The sequence below is a fragment of the Schistocerca americana genome, chromosome 7, assembly GCF_021461395.2.
Source record: "Schistocerca americana isolate TAMUIC-IGC-003095 chromosome 7, iqSchAmer2.1, whole genome shotgun sequence".
Taxonomy (NCBI): domain Eukaryota; kingdom Metazoa; phylum Arthropoda; class Insecta; order Orthoptera; family Acrididae; genus Schistocerca; species Schistocerca americana.
This window is the reverse complement of record NC_060125.1, coordinates 459,093,851-459,099,850: the sequence shown is the minus strand read 5'-3', so window position 1 is coordinate 459,099,850 and position 6,000 is coordinate 459,093,851.

Sequence of the window (6,000 nt, the reverse complement as noted above, 5' to 3'; positions counted from 1 at the left end):
GTTGAAACTACTTCCATTTGGTCTTAATGTACCATCAACTGTTTTTACAGAGCCCTGAACAGTATCATTCCATTAAACATACGATCACGTGTAACACTCTATGTGGATGACATTCTTATGGGAGAGAAGTCGTGGGCTGACCACAATGTAGTGGGGCATCGTTTATTGGAAATCTCTGAACAGGCGGGAGTGACTGTAAACTTGGGAAAGTTATACAATTTGTTGGAAAAAAAGTAAGATTTCTGGGACACATCGTATCTGCAGATGGGATATAACTCGACACTGCGATTGCAGATTGCGCAACTCCAACCAGTAAAAAACAATAACGCAGTTTACTCGGACTGTGTAATTTCTACAAGAGGTTTGTGAATCTAAACTTGACCTCCACACCACGCCTTTTGTGCTCTGACAGGAAGAAATGCTCCATGGATCTCGGACCAGTAGGCACAAGACGAATTCACGAAACTTAAAGAGGCATTAGCCAATACTCCGATTCTTGCTAGCCCATACCTGTCGAAAGATGTCTGTGTCATGACAGACAGCTCATTTTCAGGTTTGGGCGTCATTCTGTTCCAAGCAGAGGACATCAGCGATCCATCCTCATGGAAAACGATTTCTTTCGCAAGTCGGGTGCTCACGCGCTGTGAAGGAAATTACATGGTCACTGAATTGGATGCGCTTGCAATCGTGTGGACTTTTGCCAAAATCCGATACTACCTTTTTGGTCGAACAACTAGCGTATTTACCGACCACCGAGCCCTGCAGTTTTTAATGACTGCTAAGTTATTCTTCATTAGATTGGCGCAGTAGGGCTTGTACCTCCAGGAATACCGGTTTACGTTGGAGTATATTCCCGGGGACAAAAACATCATTTCAGACGCCCACTCACGTGTACCCGTAGCATTAGTATGTGGAGGAGATGGAGATCCTGGAGCTAACTTCAGCATCTTGTACCTAAAAGGGATGGCTGGAGAAAATGCTATTACAAAGGTAAGAGTCAACGATGTCATCTCTTACCTTTTCTTGTCACAGTAGCTATTGCAAATTACTTACTCAAGTATTTGCTGGATGTATTCCAGTCTTTGATTTCTTCTACAGTTTTTAACTTCTGCTGCTCCCTTTAGTGTTATCCATCCCTTCCTTCTTATTTTATCCTAAATCGTCCAGTACTCTTTTAAATTGTGATTCTAATACTTAATCCCTTATCTTTTCCCTGTAGGTTCCTGTTTCTTCTTGTACTACATGTGGTTTATGTGGTGTTCCCAAAACGGTACTAAAGGTTGATTCCCTTATAACAACCCTTGTCATATGTGAAATACTTCATGCAAAGCTAACTGAAATCATTTCCCCAGAGAAACTGCATATGCCGTTGTTAAACCCCTCTTTAAAAATTCTGATAAGAGAGCTCTCCTTAACTACCTATCTGTGTAACTGCTTACATCATTTTTCAGAATATTTGAAAAGGTGATGTATTCTAGAACAGTATTTCATCTTAGCAACAATAATACCCTCAGTAAATCAGAGTTTGACTTTCAGAATGGTTACTCTACTGAGAGTTCCATTTACAGATCTACCCACAAAATTTTACAAGCATTGGATAATAAAACAGCGGCAGTCGGTATTTTCTGTCATCTATCTAAGTCATTCGAATCCGCGAAAGACAATATTCTCGTATATAAATTGAATTTTTCTATGTTGATTGTATAGCCGCTAATACCTAACCAAAAGAATGCAGAATGTTTTACCAAGTAACTGTCCGCCCCAGTAGCTGAGTGGTCAGCGTGACGGATTGCTGTCCTCTGGGCCCGGGTTCGATTCCCGGCTGGGTCGGAGATTTTCTCCGCTCGGGGACTGGGTGTTGTGTTGTGTTCATCATCATTTCATCCCCATCCGGCGTGCAGGTCGCCCAATGTGGCGCCGAATGTACTGAGACCTGCGATATGGCGGCCGGACCTTGGCCCGCGAGGGGCCTCCCGGCCAATGACGCCAAACGCTCATTTCCATACCAAGTAACTCAAGCTTTATAGTCCAGGGAAGTAATCCTCACTCACGAGGCGTAAGGTATGGGTTTCCACAACATTCTATGTTGTTCTTCATACATATAAATCATCTTCCTTATTGTACACAACAAGCAGAATTAGTTGTTTTGGCAGATTATATTGAAGAAATGGAAGAAAGGGTTCTTAAAAGTCTCAGTGCCTGTTTTTCCTATGCATGGTGTCAAGTTTTAAAGAGACTCAACATATTCACTTGTACACATCCAGGGGTTTTGCACCAATGATGTACGTAACTCGTGGTGAGCAAATAATGAATAGAACACCAACTTCAAAATTATTAGGTGTCAATATTGATGAGAATTTAAACTAGGAAAGCACATTTAGAAACTCCTAAAACAGCTTGGTTGAGCAATATTTGCGCTTTGAATCGCTGTGAACCTAAGGGGGAGACATGTCTGAAGGTTGACTTATTTTGCATATTTCCATTCACTGAAGTATTGCAGAATAATATTCAAGAGTAATTCATCTTCAAGGAACGAGGTCTTGAGTGCTCAAAAAGTGTTGTAAGAAAAATAAGTAATGTTCACTTACGATCATCTTGTGGACTGCTGTTTAAGAAGTTGGTTATTCCGACTACTGATTCACAGTATATTTTTTTCCCTTGTGCAATCGTCGGATATAGTCCACTGCAGTTTGGAAGGAACAACGATGTACACGATTACAACGCCTGAAGGAAAAATTACATTCATTATTTCACTTAAAGGTCGCCTTCATCACAAAAAGGGATGCACAATGAGCAACAAAAATTTGTTGTTTCTTACCCAGTGATAAAAAAAAAGGTTCAAATGGCTCTGAACACTATGCGACTTAACTTATGAGGTCATCAGTCGCCTAGAACTTAGAACTAATTAAACATAACTAACCTAAGGACATCACATACATCCATGCCCGAGGCAGGATTCGAGCCTGCGACCGTAGCGGTGACGCGGTCCCAGACTGAAGCGCCTAGAACAACACGGCCACACCGGCCGGCCCAGTGATATAAAATGTATGGCAGAGAGCAAAACAAAATTAGAAACAAACTGAGAAAATTTCCCCTTCACAACTCCATTATTCCTGATACGAATCTTTGTTATTCTGTTGTAACGTGTAAAATGTGGTGGGTAGGAATTACTAACTCATATCTCTACATTATAAAAAAGTAAGTGCAGTGAAAAACTTATAAACGTTCAGAATGTAGTAATACGAAACTATTATTTTGTGATGTATATGTAGAGTGACTCATGCCACATCATTACGATTAATCATGCAAAATTAGTAATGGAACATGAAACTACTAATAACTAAATAAAATTTAAAAAGTAAGTAAGATGAAATATTTCGAAACGTATGGTAACTGAAACAAGCGATCAGGAGAATAGTACTGTTTAACATATATATACAAATAACACTGGCAATAGAATTACAACACAGACTTTTTCCTATCTCTGGTATAAGAATTTTTTCATAAGATTAATGTGAAATTTAAAGTGATATACAAAGACAAAAATAAAAAGAAAACTAAGCTACAGGAAGACCATTTCCGTAAGTAAAACACGAGAATCACTCGAATTCCAAGGTCACAAGCGGTCTGAAGATACTGTAGCATCGATTGTTGATTTCAAAACAGCTTTGATGTTGTCAGAAGAACTGCTGATAAAATTATCGAAAAATTTGGTGTAAAGTCTAAATCAGCACCTGTAATTCGTAAAACACTGACACAGTATCTAAGGTGAAATTTGTGGGAGAAATATCTCATCCCTGTGAAATAAGGACGCATATATGATGAATTGACGGTCCTTAATGGTTTAACTCGAAACTGCAATGTCTTACTGAAGTGACTTACTAGAGCAACCCGGAATTTTAAGCACTGCACCTTAGGTGTAGGAATTAATCGTTATTCTTTACCGGTTACTACCGTAACAGCCTTCATCAGAGGTCGAAGAAAGAGCACTTCAAATGGACACGCAGTTCGTCATTTCTTTAGACAATAGGAAGTCCACCAAATCACAATATGTTTACATAAACATACATAATACGCCATAACTCTAAACAATATAAAATTGCCCTTACAATAACTCACAATCTAGTTTGAAACAAATAGCACGCTCTTAAAAAAAAGTGAGAATTTTAAATGAAATACTCAATGAAAGTAATTTTACCCAAATATCTTGGGGAAAGGAAACAAAAATATTGGGATAAACTCTCTCACGTTTGCAGATGACTTGGTATACTTCATGAAATGTGACATTTGAGGTAATACAAACAAATATTTTAGAAAAAATTAACCAGTAGGCCTGGCTTAAGAATTTCTGCAAAAAGAACTAAATTCCTAAGAAATGTTAAATGAATAGAAATTACTGAAATGAGATTTCAGGCAAATAGACAAGGTTAAAACAATTTACTATCTTGGGGAGATAATCGAAGAAAATGGTTTGGAAAAAGTCACTATAGAGTAGGAATGCTATATGGTATAACTGAAGGTAATAAAAATGACTGCTTAAGAATGCCTAATGTGGCATTACAGTACATTAGTGAAACCGGAATGTCTACATACAAGCAAATGTCTAGCATAAAAGTAAAATTTGTATAAATTAGAAACAATAAAAAATGAACTATTTGGAAAATATTATGCTCTCAATTATCTGTGGAAATTTCGACATTATGAAGTCATTATGAAATTTTTCGAAACCAATAAAACATATAAGAAGTAATCAAAGAAAGAAGAACGGTATACTTTGGATATCAATACCTACTGTGAGGCAGTAGATTAGTCAGAAAGAACTTCAAACATTTATGTCATTAAAAAACAAGTGGGATCCACAAAGTAAAAAGAATTTAGAAGAAAGTAATACACAAGGTAAAGAAACAACTGACTGTGCACTGTTTAGCAAGAAGTATTGAACACTGAAGGCCTGTAATCTTAGAGATTTGAAAAGGTTTGTCCGAAGTGATCAGAAGGCAAAATATAATGAATACACGAAAAAACAAAACAACAGCAAAAGGAACTTAAATAATGGCAAATGGTCCATAGTTCTACTGTCGGACAAGAAAAAAGAAAAAGAAATGAACAACAGAAGAAACAATAAAGCAGTGTAAGAAAACATACAATGATAAGAGATTGAAAATAGCATGTCTCTCGCTTCTAGAAGGCGATAACGGGGAAAATTAAAAGTTATTATATTGCAGTCAAAATTTTAGAAAATAAATAATGTGATTGCATTACTTTCATTTTACATATGTTGTCAACAACACCATAGGAAAAAGATAATAGGGAAAATTATATTACAGACTATTGAATATGGGCACGTACGTTCATGACAACATAATATAGTGGGAAACCGTAATTTTCAAACCACATAGATATGCTGGGATATTAAATCTTTTTTCACAAGTGGTTTATAACTTAAGATCATCTAGTACCTTTATATTCTATAGTACAACAACTTCTAATCAGAATCGACAGCAGACCAACACCGACAACGATAGTTCAGGTATACATGCCGACGTCGCAACCTGAAGATGAACAGATACAGAAAGTGAATGAGGATATTGAAAGGGTAATGCAGTATGTAAAGGGGGACGAAAATCTAATAGTCATGGACGACTGGAATGCAGTTGTAGGGGAAGGAGAAGAAGAAAAGGTTACAGGACAAAATGGGCTTGGGACAAGGAGTGAAAGAGGAGAAAGACTAATTGAGTTCTGTAACAAGTTTCAGCTAGTAATAGCGAATACCCTGTTCAAGAATCACAAGAGGAGGAGGTATACTTGGAAAAGGCCGGGAGATACGGGAAGATTTCAATTAGATTACATGGTCAGACAGAGATTCCGAAATCAGATACTGGATTGTAAGGCATACCCAGGAGCAGATATAGACTCTGATCACAATATAGTAGTGATGAAGAGTAGGCTGAAGTTCAAGACATTAGTCAGGAAGAATCAATACGCAAAGAAGTGGGATAC